This window comes from Hippoglossus hippoglossus, chromosome 9 (assembly GCF_009819705.1).
Source record: "Hippoglossus hippoglossus isolate fHipHip1 chromosome 9, fHipHip1.pri, whole genome shotgun sequence".
Lineage (NCBI taxonomy): Eukaryota > Metazoa > Chordata > Actinopteri > Pleuronectiformes > Pleuronectidae > Hippoglossus > Hippoglossus hippoglossus.
In genome coordinates this window covers 28,765,169-28,792,203 of record NC_047159.1, presented here as the reverse complement: position 1 = coordinate 28,792,203, position 27,035 = coordinate 28,765,169, and the positions used below count along the sequence as shown (strand labels likewise).

Genomic DNA, 27,035 nt, shown 5'->3' with positions numbered 1-27,035 from the left:
AGTTAAGCCATCCCACGTGATACTACTCAGCCAATCAAGTCTGTGCATTCCAGGCGGTAAACATTGCGACTCTACAGTGCAGACAGATGAGAGAGTTAGAGGCAAGTTACACATGAAAAGACGGTAGAAAGAAAAAGACAGGTAGAGGAAACAAAGGGAGAGATAAAGAGGAGTGAGACGGAGAAAGGGAGAGAAACAGGAGTGAGACGGCGAAAGGGAGAGAAACAGAGGAGTGAGACGGAGAAAGTGGAGAAACAGGAGTGAGACGGAGAAAGTGGAGAAACAGGAGTGAGACGGAGAAAGGGAGAGAAACAAGAGTGAGACAGAGAAAGTGGAGAAACAGGAGTGAGACGAAGAAAGGGAGAGAAACAGGAGTGAGACGGAGAAAGTGGAGAAACAGGAGTGAGACGGAGAAAGTTGAGATACAGGAGTGAGACGGAGAAAGTTGAGAAACAGGAGTGAGACGGAGAAAGTGGAGAAACAGGAGTGAGACGAAGAAAGGGAGAGAAACAGGAGTGAGACGGAGAAAGTGGAGAAACAGGAGTGAGACGGAGAAAGTTGAGAAACAGGAGTGAGAAAGAGAAAGTTGAGAAACAGGAGTGAGACGGAGAAAGTTGAGAAACAGGAGTGAGACGGAGAAAGGGAGAGAAACAGACGAACAAAGTGGGGGAGTTGGATATAAGAGGGGAAGAATGTGATTCTAAAACTGTTCAATTGTTAAGATGTGTTGAGATTTATTATCTGTAAAATTGGTTGAGACTTTTGAGTCAAGATGTGAAACAGAAAAAGGGAAATTCAAGCTTTTGCTCCCTTTATTTTATTTTTCTGAAGTTAAGCCCTTTATTTGAACATGCACAATTTTCACATTTTATTTATTTTCTCTTATTTTGAAATGCAGCCCACTTTTATTTAGTTAATGAGAGAACATTATACATATCTGCAATCATACATATATGTTCAGTTCTATGTTACGTGACAATAAATATTGTCAAAAAGTTTTTGAATTGTACTGAATTCATTTGATTTGACAGTCAGGTATTTAGTACATGCAGATGTTGATACAACTACTAGGCTACTTAAATATATATCACACTAAATAGTTAGACATTATGATCTTCCGGACCTTTGCTTCAAGAAATTTTCTCTAACTGGACCTCTTTAAATTTTAGTTGAATACCCCTGGCCTATGAGCTTCACCAGTGCCCTATTGGTCAGCATTACCTGCTTCCACCTCTCACGACAAGGACGTTAGGGTTGGACTTTGAGAAGCCATGCTTGGACAGGCTGGGACTCAAATGGGACAAACTGGCAGGTGTTACAACCGATGGTTGTCCAAATCTGACAGAGAAAAATGTCGGACATTTTGAAGCGGTTGCACGATAAAGTGACTGAAATTAACACACAACTTAAATTGCTATTTTTGCATTGTATTATACATCAGGAGGTTTTGTGTAAGTCAGTGCTAAAAATTAATCATGTTACTGATGTTGTAACTAAATTAGTTAACTTTATGAGGGCAAGAGCATTGAATCACAGACAGTTTGTTGCACTTTTGGAGGAGCATGAGACTGAACATGGTGACATAGGCTACCACACAGCTGTCAGATGGCTCAGTCTGGGCAAAGTGCTTAAAAGAGTATGGGACCTGAGAGCAGAGATTCCAGAGTTTTTTTAAAAGAAAGGCAAGGACATCCAAGAGCTCTCAGATGCAGACTGGACGGCAGATCTTGCATTTGCTGTTGATGTACCTGCACTAATGAATGAGCTAAATACCAAACTGCAGGGCATTGGCCTATTTGCAGACGAAATGTACAGCCTGGTGAAGGCTTTCATGAGAAAGTTGCAGTTTCTTTCAAGCCAGTTGGAGGGTAACATTCTTAACCACATGCCAACACTGAAAGAAAGCCACACCATCAGTTGATGGTGTGGCATCAACTGTCTGCAGGTACTCATCCATGTTAGGGGCACCGCATGGTGAGTTTTCAAGGCGATAGTAAGACTTAAAAACAGTTGAAAGTGAAATGCACATGATTTGTTCTCCCTTCACGTGCAGTGTGGATAATGCACCCAGCGATGTTCAGCTCAAACTCATTGACCTACAGTCTGATACACTACTGGCAGAGCACTTTAAGTCAGTTTCACTGCTGGAGTTTTATACTTCTCTCAAAGAGGAGAACTTTCCATACATGAGGAGGCATGCTCAGAAGATGTTGGTTCTCTTTGGATCTACCTACATATGTATACAAATATTTCCGTGATGAAGGTTAACAAATCCAGATACAGATCCTCTCTCACTGATGATCACCTGTCAGCTGTCCTTCGCATATCCACCTCAGACATTCAACCTGACTTCAGTGCACTTGTTCATGCCCAACAAAGACTAGATTTCTCTCACTGAACAAGAAAAAAAGAACAGAAAAACAGCAAATGGGGTGATAAGACTACATGCAAATAGTAATAGCACTTTGTATAAGTTAATTTAATTCTGATCTTTGAAATACTGCAAAAACATGCATATTTTTTGTTCACAATTGTTCTTGAAAATGTTGATTAAATAGTGATATAATGTTGGCGTTATTACTTTGCCTGCTTCACTTTTTCATTGCCTAATCATAACTCTTACCAGTAGAAGCTTTTCAAATTAATAAGAGCAGAATTGAGTTCAGCCTATTGGTCCGGCCCTCCACAACTGTCACTGTTTCTCATGTGGCCCCTTGGGAAAGTTAATTGCCCACCTCTGCTCTAGGCCAGGAGTTCCCAAACTTTTCAGCCCACGACCCCCAAAATAATGGTGCCAGAGACTGGCGACCTCCACCAACCCTGGAGGTGGTATATAATGTTATTAGGCACTATTAGGCCTATGCAAACATGGGCATTAATACAACACAAAAGAACAACAGCCTTACAGCCATGATATTATTTTATAGTAATTTAAGAAATAGAATATAACCAGAATACAGGGAACCTCCCTGTATAAACAGCAAGGCTGAGTAAACATACAAGTATAAACTAGTGCGCAGGTGATGTCTGTGTTTGTATGTGCCCGTCTGTATGCATAACGAGCAGCACCTTATTGCTGCCATGTGCAAAAACTTTAGGGTTATTTATTTTAGCCTACACAATTCTTAAACTCACTAATGAGATGGGTGGGCAATATGCATGGACCAGAGCAAGTCCATTCTGGGCTTTATTTTGGAGACGGCTACTCTGAGATCATTCTCCACGTGTAGCTGCGATCTGTATTTATTTTGTATGTATGTCAGTGCTGAGAAAGTACGCCAGCCTTGTGTCAATAGAATTTTTGTGCATCTGGGCATGATACACGTGTGCCAATTTTCATTACTGTAGGTGAAAGTAATTGATAAGATATATTAAAATACGAGGGAGATGGTGAGTAATATCCCTGCCTTGGACTGGATGATCAAACACCTTTCTAATCTCACGCACAAAATCAAGGTCAATTAAATGAATATAAGACTGGCTCTCTCTTATGGCGGTAGCCCAATCTAATGCCCTCCCCGGAAGTAAGCCCATAACATAAGCTATTTTAGCCTTATCGAAGTTATATGTAGCAGGTTGTTGTTCAAAAACTAATGAACACTGAAAAAGAAAAGCTCTAAACCTACCCAAATCCCCTGCATACTGTTCAGGAGGGGGAATGTGTGGCTCTCTTGTCTGAAGGAGTGCAGGAGTAAGGGTTGGGACTGTAGTGAGATGACTGTGTGGCAGTAGATTGTCTGGTGCCAGAGGAAGATTCCGGGAGAGTGTTTCCACTTGTTCTCCGATCCAACGAACATTGGTGGTTAACTGGTGGCAGGACTTGTCGTGTTCTTTTATCCCGAGATATGAGAAGAGTAGGTCTCGGTTTGGTTCAACAAGTATTTATTCAGAAGCAATGAAAAGCTACTACATAGCTATGGGCACTCAACGTACAGCCCCAAGCCGCCTAATACCGCCGGGGAAGTCAAGAGTCGCCCGAACGGACGACAGGTGCAATCTTTATAATAATAGGTAGAACTTCATTGGTCAATAACGAGGGGGAGTCACCGTGGCTAGTGCACAGGCTGGTCCCAGCCTCTAGGCACTGGAATCCGCCAATGATGAGGAGCCGCTCCCAGGTTTCGTCCCTCCTTAGATAGTAGCTGGGAAAATCTTCACATTCTGACAGTGTTTGGTTTGGTGTTTTAAAACAAGCCTTGAATCGGCTGACAGCTTGTGAGTTTTCAGTATGGCATGCGCATTTTCTAGACAAAACAACGCCTTTCCTATCTGTCCTTCAGACCCTAGTGGCAGCTGCTTGAATTCTTTCTAAGGGTAGGTCACAGTTTCTTAAGAAAACAGTGCATTCATGTATGTGTGATGTTTGAATAAAGCTAATGGAGTTTAGGCTGTAATATAGTAAGTTAGGTATGAGAACAAGTTAAAGTACAGTGTATTGTATGCCACAGATGTACAGTCTTCTCCAACAGGCATTATCAGACAGGTGCAAGACTGAACTGCGATGTGACACACACACCCACACAACAATCAACTTCAAGATTAAAACCAGCCAGTAACGGCTACTAACAGTCACTATGTGAAGGCCGCACATTTTCCCACATATTCAGATTCATCCCAAACTGCCCCTGCCCCCACCCCTGTCCAACATACTGCATTTGTTTAGAGTTCAGTTTCATTGCCATCTTCACAGACACACACACATTAATTCTTTCTGTTAAGGTACAAACATGGTGCGCGTAAAATCGATCCTTTTCGGGGGTATAGTGTCTAATTATATTATTAAAATCCTAACAAATCCCTCCTTTCACACCATTTTATGGTGTGAACAACTTACTGGGGATCATCCACGAACTCCCCAACCTCCATCTCATCCAATGCAAACTCATCACTATCATCATCATCATCATCACCACCATCATCATCATCCAACTTGTAGCCGTTGATACATATACATGGTGTGTATGCTGAGTTTAAAGTAGAGTATACAAGCTTATATTTGGAAATAATCAAGACAAGATATACAGATAGACCCTCCTTTTGTGGTCAACGTATTACTTTAAGAATTTTTTTTTGAGGAGGAGGAGGAGTCGGCCAAATCAGTGGACATTACAAAAATAAAAGATTCAAAAAGTGGCAGAAGAGCGACACAGATCTTTGGCATTCCGTGAAATATTAACTGATCAACAAGCTGAATTTCAATAAGCAGCAGATTTGACAGCATTTGAGAAAGAGTATTTGTGTTCAAAACATTTTCAAAAAGTCGTCCGACTGCTTCTATACACGATAATTCAGAAGCTTTGACGTCAAACAGCCCAGTGGTGAAAACAGGTATCACGTACAAAAGGACAAACGTGTGAGAGACGAGATTCAACCAAACGTTTCACAGTCGACAGCTGAAACAGAACAAAACTAAATAAAACTTATTCTGCCACACTTTACTTTCATGATAAAATAAAAAACATAATAAGTAGAGCTTAACAACACCTTTCAAATTAAGAGTATTAGATTAGTATCCAACAGATGTAAATCATTTTCTAAACACTTTCAAAAATGGAATATACTGAACCACAGGATCCGATATCATTTCCCCAATGTCAGCATTGACACATTTATTTATCCACGGTCCCAAATCTTGCCATTCATCATTTTTGTGTTTTGACAGCAAGACATGTGAGTGTGAACCAGGAACGTCAAAAAAGGAAAGCATCCTCTGAATATCTGTGAAGGAACTGAGAGGGTGACTTATTTTCTGGTTTGGGTAAAATTTACAGAAACAGCACATCTATGTTCATTCCAGAACATGCAACTTAGTGTTAAATTCTCTTTCACACAACTTTCTTCACAACTTTCTCTAAACCATCTTTTTTCAAAATCTGCATATTTCCCTTCAGAAATATGTGTGCAGAATTTATATGTGTGCAGAATTTAATCTCTTTCCCTAGCACTGTGAGTGAGTGCGTTGGCATATTAGCATATACATCTCATTGATATTTAACATATGTTCCTATCAGTAGTTTGTCTTTCTTTTTAAAAAAATCATTTACTTCTGTGATAAGTGTTTGTGTTGGTGTGGTGCATTCACCCTCTTGATGTGTGATGTGTTCCTCACGGTCTCGTTCTCTGTTCAAAGTTGCTGGTTCCTCCCTCTCCTCCATCCCCGCCTCGGTTCAATCAGCCTTGTAAGCTTGTTGCTGTTTCTTCGGACAATTTCTGCCCAATGTCCCTTCTCTCCACAGTGAAAACAAATGTCCCAATCATCATTCCATTTGCTGTCTCCCCTTCTTTCTTGAAATCCTCTTCTTTTGTGTCCACGATGTACCTCTGAACATTGTCACTGAGGCTTTATGCAGATCAGTCTCTCTTTTCTTCTTCTTTTCTTCATCTTTAATTATCTTCTTCGCATCAACGGCATGTGTTTTTATTAAGTTCTTCCTGAGTCCCACTTGATGCCTGTACATTTTAACAGGCTGGCAACATCAGGTCACTTCAACCATCGCGATTTGGGCTGGATCCTGTCCCAGTCCATATTGCCCCTTGTCTGGTGCGAGAGAAGAGAGGAGTTGCGGGTCTGGAATGTTATTAGCTGGAAAAGGTTGTTGTGGAGCCTGGGCTCCTGCCTGCGGAACATCTGCTTCTGGTGGGGCTTGGTGTTGTCTGGTTGTCGTCTTCTCGGTGGGGAAGAGTCGAGGTCGGAAACCTGCATTTTGAGACACTGAGACATTTGTGAGGTGTTATCTGTCCCTGCCAGTGTGTGTTTTCTGTCCCTTTGATGCAATTCTTCTAACCACATTCCACATACCTTCCTATCTGCCTGAAATGTAAGATTTACTTTTCTGGCCTGACTTACTTTTTCTCTCTCCTCTCTCAGCTGTTTCAGCTGCCGTATACTAAAACACCCCCCAGTTGGAAACCCACATTCTTTCATTCACACTTGTATCAGACTTAGTGCTGTGTCACCATAGTTCCTTCGCATGACGTTCATATTAGGATTACTCAGATCAGTTCCACTATCCAAATCTTTAAATTGTTCATTTACCCATGTCAGCACATATTATATTTAAGGGTGAAAATCTCAAGTAAAATTCTTAAGTAGTCTTTATCTTCCAATTCTAAAAATAAAGAAAATTAAATAAATAAAGAATTTCTGTGTGGAAATTGCTTCTTCACTCCAAATTCGATCTCTATTCAGTTAAGGATATATCATTTCACAGTACCAATTTTGCTTGGATATGTGTAACAGTGCAAGGAACCCTCTAATTTTGTGCACTATAAAAAATATTATGGTTGGCGGTCTCGATAGCAAATTTTGTTGGATTATATATTGTCATAACTCTAAAACCATTTTAGGAAAAATTATCTGCGTGTTTCTCTTTGCTCATATGGAACTCAGAGGTGCTAGGTCTTAGTCAAGTCTTTGTTCTTCTGCGTCTGTCAAGTCTTTGTTCTCTGTCAGTCTTATTCGTAACATGTTATGGCCTTGGCGTCTTTTAATTTGTGCCCGATTCAAGCAACGGTGTGTCTGGCTAGTTAAGCTCCTCACTCGTCAGTGCAGGCAGCCCCTTCCTCCAGGTTCACACCCTAATCCCACATTAGGTTGCACGGATGCAATCTATTGCATGAATCGTCTGTCTTTTCTCCAATCTGAATTAGTTTTAAGGGTTCGTGCGTCACAGACTTTAAGTGTGGCACCTGTCCCGCACAGGTCCTAGACCTCGCTTTTTACCTTGTTTCTGTTGCGCCAAGACAGGGTCCCAAACCCCTCACAGACCTCTCATAGGTCATTCCCTTCCATAGGTTCTCAGACCTCTCACAGGGTCATTTCCTTTATTTCACATAGCCTTTCATTGCTTCCAAAAAACACAGAACTTATTATCTTACCTCCTTTCTCCTCTCCGCACACTCACAATCTATATCAATGCCTATATAACTAATGCAGAATTTGTTTTAACAGGTTTCTGCTTACCCTTTTGGTGGCGCCTTGTGAGTATGTGGAGAATCGATCGGAGCGGCCTCGACCTTTGGGTCTCCGGTCTTTCTGGTCAAAACTTCTCTTCGGGATCACGTCGGGGTCACCAATTTTTGTCGTGTTCTTTTATCCCGAGATATGAGAAGAGTCGGTCTCGGTTTGGTTCAACAAGTATTTATTCAGAAGCAATGAAAAGCTACTACATAGCTATGGGCACTCAACGTACAGCCCCAAGCCGCCTAATACCGCCGGGGAAGTCAAGAGTCGCCCCGAACGGACGACAGGTGCAATCTTTATAATAATAGGTAGAACTTCATTGGTCAATAACGAGGGGGAGTCACCGTGGCTAGTGCACAGGCTGGTCCCAGCCTCTAGGCACTGGAATCCGCCAATGATGAGGAGCCGCTCCCAGGTTTCGTCCCTCCTTAGATAGTAGCTGGGAAAATCTTCACATTCTGACAGTGTTTGGTTTGGTGTTTTAAAACAAGCCTTGAATCGGCTGACAGCTTGTGAGTTTTCAGTATGGCATGCGCATTTTCTAGACAAAACAACGCCTTTCCTATCTGTCCTTCAGACCGGCAGCTGCTTGAATTCTTTCTAAGGGTAGGTCACAGTTTTTTAAGAAAACAGTGCATTCATGTATGTGTGATGTTTGAATAAAGCTAATGGAGTTTATGCTGTAATATAGTAAGTTAGGTATGAGAACAAGTTAAAGTACAGTGTATTGTATGCCACAGATGTACAGTCTTCTCAAACAGGCATTATCAGACAGGTGCAAGACTGAACTGCGATGTGACGCACCCACACAACAATCAACTTCAAGATTAAAACCAGCCAGCAACGGCTACTATCAGTCACTATGTGAAGGCCGCACATTTTCCCACATATTCAGCCCAAACTGCCCCTGCCCCCACCCCTGTCCAACATACTGCATTTGTTTAGAGTTCAGTTTCATTGCCATCTTCACAGACACACACACATTAATTCTTTCTGTTAAGGTACAAACATGGTGCGCGTAAAATCAAACCTTTTCGGGGCTATAGTGTCTAATTATATTATTAAAATCCTAACAGACTCCACCATGTCACGGAAAATATGATTTTGTTGACAAACCAGAACTCCTTGGTAGGCGAGCACATGGCTGAGATCTTCTGGACCAGCCACACGAGATTCCGTGTCCGCTGGGTTCATGGTGGTCAGATCGTTCTGTCAAGATATCCTGGAAACTGAACCCACTCGCAGACACAAAACACATGGAGGTTAAATGAACACAGAATGTGAGCAGCTCGTGACATGACGGGGGGGTCCAGTGGAATCCACAGGGTACCGGGTAAAAGTGGCAGGCTGAATGGAAGTAGTTATCCTTGAGACACACAGAGAACAATGAGGGTAAGTCAACAGCAAACAAACACGGAAATCAAAAACATCTTGACAAAAAGTCACACAGAGAAAACAACTTTGAGCCAATGCTACCACTATGGCTTGTACAACGATCTGGCGAGGAGTGGATGAAGAGCCGGGGGTTCTTAAACTGGCGCCGATGAGTAATGAGAGGCGATTCTGCCCACACACACACACACTCACACACAGACAGACACAAGCAGGAGGGGGGAAACCAGGGAGAACACAGTGGCAGAGAAACCAAATCCTAACACCAGCATGTTTGAATAAAAGTTATAATAAAGAAAGTCTTTATTTATTTCCAAAATTATACCTGAAATATCACCATGGCAGCCATTTTACATGAATATGTAGTGTACCTAGAACCTACTTATTTGGGTAAATTAATTGTAAATAAAAATTTCATTTTTAATATAAGTAAGCATTATCTATTATAAATACACATCTGACAATAGTAACAAACCAAATGGCTTGAATCGTTTGAGAATTCACTGAGTTATTATCATTTTAATTGTGGACTCGACAGACCTCCTGCCTTACATATGCTTAGAAGATGCAGCAGCATGTACCAAGGTGGCCAGGGTTAGATTCAGGATTTAAAAGAGCAAACAATATGCAGATTTGTTTTATTCTGACACATCATAAAAGGGGCGTCTTTTCTCTTGCAATTTCTCTGCGCCTCCCTTGCGTTTCTTCTCCATTTTTCTTTCTAGATTCATTATTTAATGATGCCGGCACAGGGCCTACAAGGGGAGGTGTTAAAAGATGTGATTAGGCCATCCCAGTGTCAATCAAGAAATAAAAAAACAATGGGCCAATTTACCTGTGTTATGGGCCGATCATGATTAATAAGTAATAGTTTGATGTATTGTGAATCACTTGTAAGTCATGCAAAGATTTGGAGGTATGCAAGTATCAGTTTCTCTGTACACATTGGTTAATAATGAACAAATGATTAGTAAATGATCAATATATAATTTGTTGATCTATCATTAATCACTTGTAAGTGTGGTACACCAAAAAAGGTGCAGTCACTTTTGTGTTTATTTAATTGTATGAATTAAAATGTATTTTTATTTTTAGGTCTTTATATAATGTCTTATATCGTTGGGGACTGTCATGTTTACACACAACATCTATTGCAATCTATATGCTTCTCTAAGACTGTTATTGTCTAATGTTTTACACTGTAATCGTTAATATTTCTCTGAGTGAAAGTTGTGTTTGAATTAAGTGTGCAAGTACAGAGTCACCGCAGACTGAAAGTTCTTTGCTTTAAAAATATAGTAGACTATCGCTGTAATTTGCTCTATATTGCTGTAGTAGCCCGGAGTCACTCATGTATGTTGTGAAAGAATGTAACAGAATGTTGTGTGAAGTACAATAGAAATGAAATAGTTGGATAAAAAGACTTTGCATGCACTTAAGTCACAAGCATGGACTGAAACTGATGCAGGGAAATGTAATGTTTCCTTATGTTGTTGTGAATTAAACGCAGCAACCTGGATAAAAAGGTTCACTTCGTATCCTCATTGCTGTTGTACTTTATCTGTTTTTTACTCATTTTCTATTTTGTTATTTTGGTACCATCCCTGGGACACGTATATACTATTCATCATGTACAAATACATTTCCACAGCTAGTTACGTGTTACAAACAAAATGCATGTTTGGAGCTTCACTTGCAGGCCATAACTGGTTCAGGGGTTCACATTAACTCTCGATCCCGCACACTCCACACAGAGCTCAAGTCTCTATAGCGAGTGAATGTATACACTGACATTAAATCATCTATAAATGTTTAGTCAGTTAAAAACTAATTATTTTCAACTAAAATAGCTTGATCATAATTAGTTTTTTGTCCTTTTAATAGGCTTACTTGAATTGGCTAAATTGAATTGAATACTCTCATGTCTGTTAGGTGTGAGCAACCTCTAATGTTTTAAATATTCCACTCAGTGGACTCTGTTGAATCTGCATTGTCTTATTGTGTTGTAGTTGATAATGTTTTTGTCTTTTTAGAATATAAGGTGGAGGACTTGCTAATAACTAACGGCAGAAAAGTGTGTTTATGAAATCAATCAAATTAAATAAAATTGTTTGTTTTGGTGCCACATTAAAACATACATATAATCTCAAGGCCTGAGCAAATTCTTTAATGTTAAAAAGCTGTACACATTTCATAAAGAGGGTCAGCAACAGAGGAGGCTCTATTATTTGGTTTAATATCTCACCCAACAATTGTGAAGCAAATTAACAGTTGACTAGTCAGTTTTTTTTTAACAGATATTTGATGCATTTTCCATTAATGGAAATATTGCAGACATCTGGGCGGCTGTGGCTGAGGAGGTAGGGTAGTGGTCCTCCAACAGAATGTCAGCAGTTCGATCCCAATCTACCCATCTTCCCAATCTGCGTGGTGTCCTTGGGCAAGATACTGAACCCCAAATTGCCCCTAATAGAAAAAAAGTGCTGCCCATAGATGCACTGTATGAATGGGTGAATGAAAATAACCTGTACTGTAAAGTGCTTTGAGTGTTCATCAAGACAAGAAATGTGCTATATAAATACAGACCATTTACCATATAAAGTGGTATGGTCATCAAGGGATGTACCATTTAATCACTTGAATTCCCCCAGATCTACTGTGAAATATTATTTATCTTTGAAAACTGGAATCTCCAATAGAATTTTAAAAATCCAGTGTTATCTCAATTATTAGGCAGACTTTAAAGGCTCCTGCCAAATTTATCAGGGGGGGCAATTGTTGCGATGATGGCTAAGGTTGCCTGTTTAATGGGTAAATAAACTCAAGTCAGTTAGACATTGTCTCATTGCATTACATACTTAGCATAAAATGTTTTTTTTTTCTGGTCACCTCACATAGCAATACCACCAGTAAACACAAGACAGGAATTGTTCCTTAGGCTACATACTGTACAGTCATTTTGTAGACAGGTCTTCATTATAAAATTAATCTGGCTCTAAAATGACAGAAAAATTTGCTGTGGTCGACAGATAAATTGTAGTCTATCAGTACCTTTTGCCATTAATAAAATAAGTGAGTCATCAGATAACATTTTATTTAAGGTTCAGCAAATCAAGAATATTTATTTTGTAGCTAGCTGTGTTGTTATAAAACAAAGAAAATAATGTTGGCATCGCCTTCCACCCACTACAGATAGCAGTGCAGATCACAAAGTATCCACTAGATAGCAACATAAGACAAGGATTGTTCCTTAGGCTACATACTTTCAGTATGTGTGGGCAATTACAAGTACTGTACAGTTTTTAGGTACTTGTACTTTACCTGAGGATTTCCATTTCATGCTACTTTATACTTCTACTGCAATACATCTCAGAGGAAATTTTTACTTTTTACTATTTTTACTTCATTTGATAACTTACTTAAGTTACTAGTTACTTTTTGGATTCAGATTTACAATGCATTTTTGTAAAATAAACTACTAACAGTATAGACATGAGTGAGCTCCTCCACCATGACGAACTATAATAGTAAAAATGCTACTCACACATTAATGCATCAGAATTAATCCAATACTATTATACCTAATAATATAAAACTCACAGGGGACATTTTTCTGCATTATGAGTACTTTTATTTTTAATATTGTAACCTTTGTGCATATTACTTAAGAGCTTTGCTTGCCTAACAACTAATAATACATCTGTACTTTAACCTCAGTACATTTTTGAACGCAGGAGCTTTCCTTGTAACAGATTCTTTTTCTTTTGTGGTAGTTCTACTTTTACTTAAGTGAATGATCAGAATACTTCTTCCACCCCTGGCCATTTATTGGTTCAGCGTCAAGACAACATTGGATGTAAAGACAACTACTTTACAGAGCAGAATAAAGAGCAGTGGAACTGGGGCTGACATTGTGGAATGAATAAAACTATTTACAATTCAACTAATGGAAAAATATGAGTGCAGTCACATCACACACAATAACTATTTGAATAACATTGCTCACTTTCACAGAAATTTAGCTTGTCTCTCTTTCAAAGCAGCAAATTGATAGATTACGCTCTTATTGAAATCAGGCATGTTCCTGACTAGTTCCCTCTCCATGGAAAGCATGGCCAGTGCGTTTAAACGTTCCGGTCCCATTGCGTTTCGCAGGAATGTCCTGATTCTCTTTAAGGTCGAGAAACACCTCCCTGCTTCAGCTGTTGTCATGGGAGTGGTTATGAGGATGTTCAACAGAGCCACAGTCTCAGAGAAAGTCTCTTGCAGGTTGTACCTCTATAGAACCTGATACAGCGCAAGTGCACCACAGCAGCCCTTGAACTTAGTACTCTCGTAGATAAGGGACAGTTCAGTCTTGAGCTTCGCTGTATTCAGCATGGGATATACACCGACATTGGGCACTCACAAGGTGGTTGGTGAAGGAGAACCTTTCTATGGCGTGAATATATATCAATAACACAAACACATAAAATATATATCTGTGTGTGTGTGTTACTGAGTATGTCACACTTTGGAAGCACACTATGAGTAAAAAAAACTGATACCATTCAGCCCTGAATGTAACTCTGTAATAAACCATGCTAATGATTTTCCAACACTGAGTTCCAACACTTGAGTACTTAAATGATCAATAATAAATGCTGATACCTCTTTGGACAACCTCTGCCCCTTTTCTCCCAGGGCCCTCCTTGAGGTTCCTGCTGCCATTTGCTGCTCTTGAGATGAGCTTTGGTCCCTGAAGGCAGACAGAGCAAGTTTGTGTAAAAAGTGTTTGTTAGTATATGAATGAGGCAGTGTCATTGACAATGCCCACAATTAATGTTTTAGAAAAACTGAAGAGATACAAACTGTGTCTTTTAGATACCCCATCTGGGAATGGCTGGGAACATTTCTAAATTGCTGTATGTGCTTAACTTTGTTATGACTAAATTAGTTTTCTAGTTTTAACTGAACCTTGTAACCATATAGGCTTACATCACAGCATGCATACATTTGATTATGACAAGGTTTTTATCGAGAAGGTATGAACAATATTATTTGATCTTACCTTATGGCCTGCACACTGCTTGTGAAGCTCTGGAGGGCACGTTTGATGAAGACTGAGTCAATGTCCTTATTCTGAAGCTGCTGGTACATCATGTCAACGTGAGGCATGATTTGACGAAACAGCTGCAGGAAAAACTGCGAGTCCTCATCCTGCAGCATCCTCAGGAAGCCAGATGCCTCCCTCACTGTGGCACTATCAAATGAGTTGTCTGTCCTGATGGTTTTGAAACACTCTATGAGGTTATCTAGGTTCTCATAAACAATGTTCACGATTCTGCTGCTGCAGCCTTCGTGCAACAATCTGGTCGTGAATGCCAGTATGTTTGGGTGATCGGGTAAAAAAACTGGCAATTCCACCAATATCGGAAAAGAAAACTCTCACTGCTGGGATGTAAGAAGTGGCTTGCTGCATAACCAAGTTCAGCTGGTGTGCGTAGCAATGCACATAATGGGCCCTCACTTTCATCTTTGCCTCGTAAAGCTAACTCGAATACTTCACAGAACTTCACACAATCAAGACGGGCTAAAATGTGACGGTTCTTGATCACCTCATCATTGTGACGGTGCACAGCTAACCTGTGGCTCTCGCTCAACTGAGTGGCAATGTTGATCCTCCCAAACGCCGAAAATTTCAGGCAACTGTTCATATGCATCTTTGATGTCTCGTGCTTTTTCACCTTCTCTGACAGATGACGGCGCTGCTGTTGATTGGACGATGACATTCAGTGATGCAGGCAGGACAAACTTTCTTGAGAATTGTATATTTTAATACATTTAAAAAATAATAATGACGATTATAAAGATAATTAACAAAATGATCACTATCATCTTTTTTCCTTTTTTTCTTTGGGAGGGCGGCGCCCTATCATCCCCTATTCACCAGCCACCCCTGTTTAAAGGGGACCCTTTGTGCTTTTTCAGTCTTTTCCAGTCCTCTTGTGGGTTGTATGTGTTTTGTGAATGTATACAGTGTGGATGGTTCAAAATCACAATGTCCGCAGCAGAGGGAGGTCCTCCTCTCTCACAATAAGCAATTTTCCAGAGGGTGGTGAAATAGCTCCTAGCAGAATTTTTGAATACTTCCGCCCCATCTCTACATCAAGATGGGGATCATTACCATTATACACGTCCAGTGGCTAGTCGGACAAGCCCCTAACTAAGACAGCAAAGCCCACAACCACCGTTTTAAACCTACGCATGCGCCACCAGTTTGACATATATATGTTCTTGTCCACGATAAAAGGTTAGTAAATAATGATTGTTTATCAATATAAACATGTATTAAGTTAAAACAGCTGCAGTGGTTCCAACATCCTGAGACAAAAAAGCCTGTATATAAATGTTAAACATAATTTGATTAGATAATAATAGTTTACTTTTACAATGCTCCGGGTATACTGTAAGCACACACACACACACACACACACACATATATATATATATATAAAATCTGCTCTAACCCTTTAACCCCTCAATGACATCCATGCCCACACACACACCGCGATAGGGCGCACAGCTAGCGGCAAGCTCCTTTATACACCTGAGAAGGTGTTAAGAATTATCCTGCCGTGCTGTGTCCTGCACAACCTAGCTATGGCTCATGGCATCCCCTTACCATCTGGAGCAGAACCACAACCAGGCAGGCACGAAGACGCACAGCCGAATGTGGGGCTTCCTGGCAGGGCTACAGTGCTGGCTCGCTACGCCTAAGTGCGCCGTCTTTAATGATGGTAGGCTTAAATGCCTTATTTCAAAAATGAAGACTGAATAATGTTTATGAAATAATTCACTTTTCCTTATGGGATTATCCTAATTTTTCTGAAGTAAATGAAACACACACACACATATTCAGTCATGCACTTTATTTGTGAGGACATACAATAACTGTTTCAGTGTTTAATTAATGTTTTCCATTCCTGTCGCTATTTCATTTCCTGCATCCAGGAGAGCCAGCTGATTTTGTACAACCTCCAGACGACTGGGAAGTGGACTGTGTGGCTGACGCTTGAAACTGGGATGAGAGTTCGTCTGCGCATCATCCTCTGCTGCTGCTGCATCATCTGGATCTATAAATAATATTGTTTAGACCAGGGGTCGGCAACCTTTTTGACAATAAGTGCCAATGTGAAATCTTCTTGTTAATTAGTGTGCCATATAAAAAAAAAAAAAGTATATTAAGTTTTATTATTGAACCAAATTAATATTTCCAAAAGACATGTCATTTTATTCCATCCATATTGGCTATATATAGAACAACACTTTAAAGAAACATGTTTATCTCATTATGATTGCAATAATAAGTTTGTCACCCAACCAACCACACTCATATTCAGATTTGCGAAAGCTTGCTTCAGTCGCATGGTTTTTGACAGTGGCAAAGACTTTGAGAGAGTTGGCTTCCCATACCTGGACACTGCACGTTTGATGGATTCTCCCTCGTCTGCCTGATCTTTGAAACTTTTTTCGTGCTTTCTCAAAGTTTCGCTTAACACTGGACGATCGGCACACAACATTTTCAAAACATAACGTGCACAAAGCACGGTCCTTATGAACAACAAAGCCATAGTCTCCTGCCCATGAGGGCTGAAATGCCCGTACCTTCGGTTTGTTAGACAGCAGGCATGCCATCACCAATACACCTGAGCGGCTGCACTTCACGGAGATTCATGTGGGGAAAAGCGAGCAGCGTCGGCTGGAGGGCTTCTTCTTATTGTTATTTAATGGCGATTGGCATCCAGCCTATGGCGCATTACTGGCACCTAGTGGCTGGGAGGTGTTAACATCAATCAAGCTAAATAATACAGGCTGCGTGACGGCAAAACCTTTGAACATTTCTTTCATAAGAAATCGTCTGTGTGCCAATGATTATGGCGCCGCATGCCAATAGTGGCACGCGTGCCGAAGGTTGCTGACCCTTGGTTTAGACCAATCAATTAACTGTTGCAAGCAGCAATGCTATTTTCATTTAAATAAAATGGTGTTCTGATTGAATTGCACTCGTTTATTTCAAAAGAAACAAGAAATTGGGAATATCATCTTAACAATTATGAAATAAATTACCTCTGGGTGACGGTTCTTGTTGGACGTCATCACTTTCCTACTCATTCCTTGAACAAATTCCACTTGATGACTGTCCAATAATTGGTGCCAGATTATCATCCTGTCCAAACTGATATTCCTTGTCTTCCTCCTGTTTTCTTTTCTTTTTTTTCTGATCTGCGATTGTTTTTTTTGGCATCAACTTTGATGTCAAACCATTTTTTTTTACTTGTGCCACTTTCCGAACCTCAGGGGACACAGCATTCATCGCCTCAGTTATTGCAGCCCATGCTTAATTTTTTTTAAACATCGTCACTCCGGAGGACACGCTATGGAAAAGTGTGCCTTTTGTGGCAATAAAGTTTATTTAAGTTCAGACAGCCCAAGAGATTTAAGCTTTTTTGCCAGTTGGCAATGTGATTAAGAAATAATTGGTAACAATGGAGGTCAAGTTGAGGTCATAAACACATATTCATAAATAAATATTCTTCATAAATCTCGTTAACACTGTAGAAAACACTTAAAGGAAAAATATGGAACTATTACACATTGCACTTAAAGTGGCCCTAAAGTGTCTCAGTGTTGTTTAGCCTTTATAGAGTAACCAAACATCCAGATATCGATCTCATTAAATAGAGGTTGCACTGTACGAACATTTCAGAAATACCATAAGGCAGAGGTCTTCAACAGGGGGTCCGCGATCCCTAGGGGGTCCGCGGAGGTACTGCAGGGGGGTCGCGAAATTTTTGGTTGATTAGACAATTTTTAAAAAAAAATTAATTTTAAATTATTTTTTCCAACCAATCTTTAAATACACATTAACATGAATCCAACATATTGTAGCGAACGGATAAATGGAGACAGAATACGTTATCTTTCACTCAGCAATGCACACATTCAGCGACACACAATAATAAAAACATGAATATATGAACCTGTGTATTATTTGAATAGCTTAGTATTGAATGCACAATAACAGGGTAGCTATGTTTATACATGGCACTAGGCCCAGTTTAATATAAAACACAATTTTATACAATATATATGGAAGGGGGTCCCTGCTCCATCTCTCCATCAGTTTGGGGGTCCTTGGCCTGAAAAAACGTTGAAGACCCATGCCATAAGGAGTTACCCACACACATTAAGGCACTGTTTAACAAAGCTAACTTATATTACAGTAGAGCACTTTTATTGATGTGTTCCCAATACATGAGCCATTCTCCTTAACTATAAATAATTATAATTAATATTGTGCCTCTTTTTTAAATTACACTATATTCATTTTCATTCAGAGCTTACCGTTAGTTGCAGTACTGCCATTTTTACACGTGTGCGCATGGTACGTCAACAACGAGTGCACGTCAACAACGAGTCCACGTCTAGAATGGGTGCTGGGCAGGGGTTCTCAGGCTCTGCAGGTCGATGATATTGACCTAAACTGAGCCGAGACGAGGGAGGGGGAGCCAGCAGCATTTGTAATGCACGTGTCTAGAAAGAAAAGATTAAACTTTCACTGTAAGATTTCCGTGAGATAGGCTGCACAACATGAGTTAGTAATAATGAAGTCATCAGTATTGTCCAACAAGCTTTAAGGGGTATTAAGTGTGCTGTAGCCCACTAGTAGATATGAATTTGTTTTGTTGGAAAAAAAAAAGGTCACTGGGGGTCTTGTAAGAGAGGAAAATCTATTGTTTTTTGTGTTAGTGGTGGGAGATTAGCAGGTGAACTATCATTGATAGAGGGTCTATTAATATGATATATCTATCATAGGCCGTTTTAAGCATTGATCTGTCCGACTTTAAAGAAAACTTTTACCTTGCTTTGTAGATCTGGGATGAATTCATATTTAAATTATAGCTGTCCTTTTCTCTGGCATAAAGATAGAGGTGCAGAAACAATGGTAAGGTGACAGGTCGGCATGAGTTGAAGATGTCAGATGTTTTCTGAACCACAGGACACAGTAATTATACTCAGAATAAAAGAAGGCTAAATAAATTATTGAAGAGTTGCAGTGAGAAGCAACTAATTAGCTTGTCATTATTAGTGGTAGTGGTCAGTGTGTGACAGTTGTGAAGCTATTGATTGCGCCCAGCTATTTGGTTGACAATCCCTGGAGGTTAACCATTGACAGGATGGAAGGGTCAGCCTCTCCATGGCTCAAGGTGTAGTGTCTGGTCGATAACCCCTCATTTGGAACTCCCTCGGAATTAATCTAACCAGCCGCTGTGGCTAACTCTATTTTCAGAAATGTTATTAATATGTATTATCCCTGTCAAATAAAGTAAAGCTGCTGCTCCTGAAATCACCAATGCCCCAAATATTGTCAACGGCCATGGAGGCAGCAGGTCCAGGGGAGAAATAAATTGTCTGAAAATTACTGAGACAATGAAAACATAGTAGACATAGATTATATGACACTATTTTATATGTTATCTACACTACAATAGAGTAAAATGAACCACTTTCAACATGCATCCCACCACAGAAACCACATATATCCTACCTATTACATAACTCACATATGAGGTACACATTAGAGGAAGTTATATTATAAAGACTGACATAATTAATCAATATCTCTAAATAATTTGGATGAACTAGTATTTAGAGATAATGTTCAGGGCAGCCCGGGGTTGTGGTGGTTAGCACTGTTGCCACGCAGGAAGAAGGTGTACGGGTACTCTTCCTCCTAACTCATCAGCACTCATCAGTCATGTTGGCACATTGTGGAGCATCAGCAAGAGTCCAGACAAGATGCCGGCGCTCGGAGACACCTCACCTCCGGGGATGAATGGGTTAATACGATTCACAGCAATAACAGGAGCCACAGAAAGTGTAGGGAAACATATGTTAGAAGCATGTAACAACAACCTGGAGATGTGACAGTGACCATGACTATGGCAGTGACCTTGCTGGTCTCATCAACAACAAAAATGTCTGTGTGTGTAGGTTGCCAGCCTACCTTTACACATTTAAAGGTGATGTTACCAGACTGAAAGCTGAACTGAACCGAAGTTACTCCTGGATTTATCATCCCTAGCCACAGCACAGTCCAAACATCTTTCCCTCCTGGGAAATTGAGTTGGCAATCCACTCCACAGGCATCCCTACCCTGGTGGAGGACATGTGGCTCAGCCTTGGAGCAAAATCTAGGACCCAAATCTACTCAACTACATCCATCCCAAACTTGGAAACAAATTTTAAGTACTGGAAAATGTCACCTCTCAATTCTCCTCGGTACATCCTGGTCCGACTAGCTGTCCTCCCCTCTCATTGGCTGCTCCATCCGACCTGCCAGAGAGTGGATTTGACATCCTGGATAGCCAAGACTTTCCCCCGCTGACCGGCCAGGCGCAGTCAACAGCTGAGCGCTCCTCATCTGCTATTGCAAGATTCAAATGTTGGATCTATAAAAATCTTGGATCTCTGAATTTAATAATACTGCAGTTTTGGATGATTCAAATATGTTCAGGAGATTCAACAAGTTCCCTCACATTCAGAGAGTGGAAAGCGATTATTTTTTTCCCTTCCCCCTCAAATTAGCTTTTTATTTTTCTATCAGTCACCGTTCTTTCAATCGCGTTCACTCTCACTCACTCTATTATTATTATACAGCGGTGTATCAGTGTATTTTCTTTATTAGTGACATCACTGCTGTGTCCACCAAACAATCTGTCTTTCTTCACCTCCACCTCACTCACAAACACCTTGATGTCGTTGTCATCACTTGATGTCATTATTCACCGTAGAAACCTATTGGTCAGCAGGATAATTAAATATTCTTGAGGTGCTTTGCATTGACCATTTATGGTTGAATGTGGGTGTGTAGAGGGTGGACTTTGAGGCAGATTCACATAGTTTCCAGGTGGAGTGTGATTTACAAAGGGAACATTTTCTTTGTGTGTGCGCACGGTTTTATAAATCTGAATATTTATTGGCATATGCCATTTTCGGCTTTTGTATGCACGTACACATTTAGTATGAATCCTGGGCACTGTTTTATAAATGAGGCCCCTGGACACGACTCCTCCCTGGTCATCAGCTCTTCTTCTACGCAACCATCAAAAGGTACTACATGAAGTGCTATTGCCCCCTCTTGGTCTTACATCACATTACACTCTCCATCTTCCATAACCGGTCCTCAGTTTGCTTGTGTGGAGCCAGAACCCTCTAACCCTGCATTTTCTCCCATTCCAGTCTTTGATGAACTGAAAGACCTCATAGACCACTTTTAAAATCTAATTTGACTATTTCTTATTCTCTTAAAAGACGTTAACTCCAAATTCATAGCAGAGTAAATTTTAACAACCTTCTTTGTATCCCTACATCCAATGTCTCTTGCCAACCACTCGCAGATCAATGCAAGACAGTGATAAATATCAGGTCCCTTGTCAATAAAACTTTTTTAATTAATGATCTTATTTTATATCAGATTGACTGCCTATTTTTAAATGAAACGCTGCTGCTCTTATTGAAACTGCCCCACAAAATTATAACTTCTACTCCATTAGACGATTGTTTTGATGTTTTGGGTATTTTTGAGTATCATGCTGTTATACTGAAATGTCAGGTACTCATTCTGGCAGTCACTGTCTACAAACCACTAAAGCATTGCCCAAATTTCTTGTCTGATTTCTCTGAGCTCTTATCTATTATCAGCTCTAACTATGATGATATGATCATTATTGGTGACTTTAATTTACACGTTGACAATAACACAGACAAGCACGCTACATATCTTTCACATCTATTGGAAGATTTGAGCTTCATGCAGCATGTTCATGAGCCAACCCATAGTTGTGGTCATACCTTAGACCGTACACGGGGACTTTCTGTTGACATTTCATTAGTTATAAATGTGGCTCTGTCTGTTATCTACTTAAGTTAATTCCCTGACTCTCTTCATATGTTGAATTCCAATTTAAATCGCATTGTAAACAGACGATATATCACATCTTAAAATCACCCTGCATATAAATAATATGTCTTTGCCAAATCTCCCTTCAGCTGTTCATTATCTAGTTGATCATTTGAATAAAAAATTACAATCAGCTATTGATCATATTGCCCCTGTCAGGTACAAAAAAATACCTAAAAAACTAAAACCACCATGGAGAAAACAGAATATTAACCAACCCAAAAGAAACTGTCAGAAAGCTGAACACAGATTGGGAAAGACAAAACAGGTCCACCATGACATCTTAAAAGAACTCCTAACAGAGTACAATGCATTGATCAGAAACGCCAGGCGATCCTACTTCTCTGAACTTATAAATAGAAATTCTAACAACACAAGGGTTCTTTTTTCAACTGATAATCTCATAAACCCACCTGAGCATTACTAAATGCAATATGTTTTTGCATATTTTATTATTGCTCCAAAAGTAAAATTTACACCGCACACTTTTTTACACCAGTGGAACTGGAAACGATTAAGAAAGTTGTCTGTGAGTTAAAATCCTCTACCTGTGCTCTTGATCCCATTCCCAGAATGGGATCAAGAAGAAGTTTTAACAATAACTAATCACTCACGTCGTCCTACATATTTTAAAACTGCTTGAATTTAACCACTGCTTAAAAAGGACAACACAGATTGTTCTGCCATCTTGAACTACAGACCAATCTCTAACCTGTCATTTCTGAGTAAAATATTAGAAAAAAAATAGTTTTTAGACAGCTGAATGACTTCCTCTGCATCAACACTGTGTTTCCAGTCTGGTTTCGGACCTAGCACAGTATATACAATGCCTATAAAAAGTATTCACCCCCCTTGGATGTTTCACCCTTTTGTTGCTCTTATACATGAAATCATGGTCAATATAATTTGGCTTTTTGGACAAGAATTTGCAAAAAAAGCTTCTTTCATGTCAAAGTGAAAACAGATTTTTACAAACTAATGTCAATTAATTAAAAATATATAGTGTAAAATAAGTGTTTGCATAAATATTCACCCCCTTTAAAGTGACTGACCTAATTCAACAGAGGTCCAGCTAGTTGATGCCAGCAGTGTCACAATTAGTGAAATGGAGATGACCTGAGTGCAGTTGATGTGTGTCAAGTGACTGGAGTATAAAAACATCTGTGTCTGGGAGGTCCAGTCTCTGGTTCATCAGGATTCCTGCTACAATTGCAACATGAAGACAAAGAAACACTCCAAGCAACTCAGAGAAAAGATCATTGAAAAGTATAAGTCAGTAGATGGCTACAAAAAGATTTCCAACTCACTGGACATCCCACAGAGTTCAGTTAAATCCATCATTAAGAAATGGAAGGAGTATGGCACTTGTTTAAATCTGCCTAGAGCTGGCCGTCCTCACAAACTGAGTGACCGGGCAAGAAGAAGACTGGTGAGGGAGGCCACCAAGACACCTACGACCACTCTGAAGGAGTTCAAAGCTTCAGTGGCTCAGATGGGAGAGACTGTACATACAACAACTGTTGCCCGGGTTCTTCACCAGTCGAAGCTGTATGGGAGAGTGGCAAAGAGAAAGCCACTGTTGAAAAAAGCTCATATGAAATCTCGCCTGGAATTCGCCCAAAGGCATGTGGGAGACTCCAAGGTCAATTGGAAGAAGGTTCTCTGGTCTGTTGAGACAAAAATTTAGCTTTTTGGCCATCAGACTAGACGCTATGTTTGGCGAGTGAAGCATGGTGGTGGCAGCATCATGCTCTGGGGATGCTTCTCAGCAGCAGGCCCTGGAAGGCTTGTAAAGGTAGAGGGGAACATGAATGCAGAAAAATATCGCCAAATCCTGGAGGATAATCTGACTCAGTCTGCAAGAGAACTACGACTTGGGAGAAGATTTATTTTCCAGCAAGACAACGACCCCAAGCATACAGCAAAAGCTACACAGAAATGGTTCAAAGACAACAAGGTGAATGTTCTGGAGTGGCCAAGTCAAAGCCCAGATCTCAATCCAATCGAGAATTTGTGGCTGGACTTGAAAAGAGCTGTTCACGCCCGATCCCAGAGCAACCTGACAGAGCTTGAGCTGTTTTGCAAGGAAGAATGGAGAAAAATTGCAGTGTCCAGATGTGCCAGCCTGATTGAGACATATCCACACAGACTCAGTGCTGTGATTACAGCCAAAGGTGCATCTACCAAATACTGACCTGAAGGGGGTGAATATTTATGCAATCATTTACTTTACCTTATATATTTTTAATTAATTGACATTATTTTGTAAAAATCTGTTTTCGCTTTGATATTAAAGATTTTTTTTTTGCAAATTCTTGTCAAAAAAGCCAAATTATATTGACCATGATTTCATGTATAAAAGCAACAAAAGGGTGAAACATCCAAGGGGGGTGAATACTTTTTATAGGAATTGTAGATGGCTTTGGTCAAAGTTGTGAATTACCTCAGAATGAACACTAATGACAAGAAGCACTCTGTACTTGTCCAACTGGATCTCAGTGCAGCATTTTACACTGTGGGTCATAATATTCTGCTGGAGAGACTTGAAAACTGGGTCGACCTCTCTGGCACAGTTGTTAAATGATTCAGGTCTTACGTAACTGGTCGAAAATTCTATGTAGCCATGGATTACCACTGACAAAATAGACATGACATAAGGTATCCTGCAGGGGATCTTTATTAGACCCAATTTTTTTCAGCCCGTCTATGTTGCTTGCCTCTTGGAAATATTATTAGAAATCAGAACATAAATTTCTATAGATACGCAGACGATTCTCAATTGTATATTTCTGTAAGTCAGAATGATTACAATTCCATCACTGACTTAATCGCATGTATGTCGAACATAAGTCTGTGGATGACTCAGAACTTCCTGCAACTAAATCAAGATAAAACTGAGGTCCTAATTTTTGGAGCAAAAGCTGAGAGAGAAACAGTCTGACCATCATATATAATTATATATATATATATATATATAATTCAAATTTATTTTATTTAATCTTTTATTGTTTTATCATTATTGTTGTGATTATTTGCTTTTATATGTTCAACACTTTGTGCTGCATTTTATGTATTAATTCTGCTATTAAATTAAGTTAATTATTTAATTAAGAATTATTATAATTTCTATTACAAATAGAGAAGTTAAACTTAAAGGTTCCCTATAAAGCAGATGAGCTCTGATCTGTCTATTTTGTTTCTCCCATGTGCATGCACATGCTTGTGGATGACACAATAGACCAGTAGCAAGCAAAAATGGATGTAAATGATAAAATAGTTTTGTAAATGTTTTATAAGAAAGGAAATGCATTCATCACATTTCCCCCCCTGGACATCTTTAAGCTCAGTGATAACAACAGTGGTAACAATAGTTTTTTCTGTAATTCTTAAAATGTTTTCAAACCACATCAGAAGAAAGAATGGAGATATCATACCCAGAGGAGACATGACATAGCTTTTAGTGTTCTTTATCCCGAAAAAGGAAATTCTGCCTGAATTTGATAATAATGGGACAGGTCACTAGGACACTTGTATTAGGCTTTTAAAAAAGCCTAAATCACCTTGTTTTATGCATGCCAAGCTCAGTATTACCAATTTCTAAAAAGCATTATGAAATAATGACTAAGAAAATTAATAAGAAAATGTATGTTATTAATATAAATTTCATACAATAACAGATTATTAATTCAGTAATTTTATTGGGGCAAATCGGAGAACAAACAGTCCTTGCAGGTGAGAAACCCATCATCAATCACCCCATTGTCTTCGCCACATATTTCGTGTAAACAATGGCTGCAAAAAGCACCGGACCAACACTCTTCTGTGCTTTTTGGATCATCTCTGTCCTAGAGCGCTAACTGATCTGACAACTGCAGACCATATGCTACATCTCTTCAGTTTATATTTTCAGACTTCAGAAAGTCCCTAAATGCATATTTTCCCCATTTAAAGAACTTAAATGACTGTCCGTGATTACCCAAAGCTTACCGTCACACATTATCAATCATGTTTGATAAAGTGGGACGGCTAAAAACAAACCTAAAACACATTTTCAACAACTCAATGCATATTGAGTAACCCTAACCCTAACCCTTGAATACATCACAAACAATATTTGATAACAACAAGGAACATTTTCTTATTCATGACAGAATTATATCCTTAACATTAAACATATGTCATTGACCTATGTCATTGACCTTGACATGTAATTCCAAGGGGGAGCTTCTGACTGACATCAACCCCATGAAGTCATGTGATTTCAGTCATATGATATCCACGATAAACTATTGTAAAGGTCCTGTTGATTAGATTTTGTTAGAACAGGAAATAGACTGGAGCTTAGGTGTCCCACATTACCCAATGTCCCAGATTAACATAATTCACCCTCCCTGCAGTTCTGTACCTATGGAAATGTTGATGTGTCTGTCTTCTCCATGGACCAATGTCACTTCACTGCATGCTTGTGAAACAATGAGCAAAACAATAAACTGTAATTTAAATTTATTTAAATTATATGCAAAATAGTTCTCACTTATGATGTGTAATTGAGTATTCAGTATTGCTCACTCATGTCAAGAATTTATTCATTGACACTGTCTGAATAAATGATTATCTTACTAAAACTTTCATCTTCCCCTCTCAGACCTATTGCAGTATTTTCAGGTTTGTCAA

At 39.6% G+C, this 27,035-nt stretch overlaps 2 long non-coding RNA genes across 2 annotated transcripts; one reads left to right on the top strand and one right to left on the bottom strand.

The window, feature by feature from the left end:
* The first annotated feature begins 5,037 nt into the window (after positions 1-5,037).
* On the top strand, positions 5,038-15,962 carry LOC117767924. The gene is made up of 3 exons (XR_004614960.1): positions 5,038-5,498; positions 13,432-13,435; positions 15,950-15,962. It is a non-coding gene; the product is annotated as an uncharacterized LOC117767924 (long non-coding RNA).
* Positions 5,966-16,518, bottom strand: LOC117767938. Its single transcript, XR_004614974.1, has 3 exons — positions 16,507-16,518; positions 15,150-15,152; positions 5,966-6,197 (listed from the first exon to the last, which is right to left on the bottom strand). It is a non-coding gene; the product is annotated as an uncharacterized LOC117767938 (long non-coding RNA).
* Between the last annotated feature and the right edge of the window lie 10,517 nt (positions 16,519-27,035).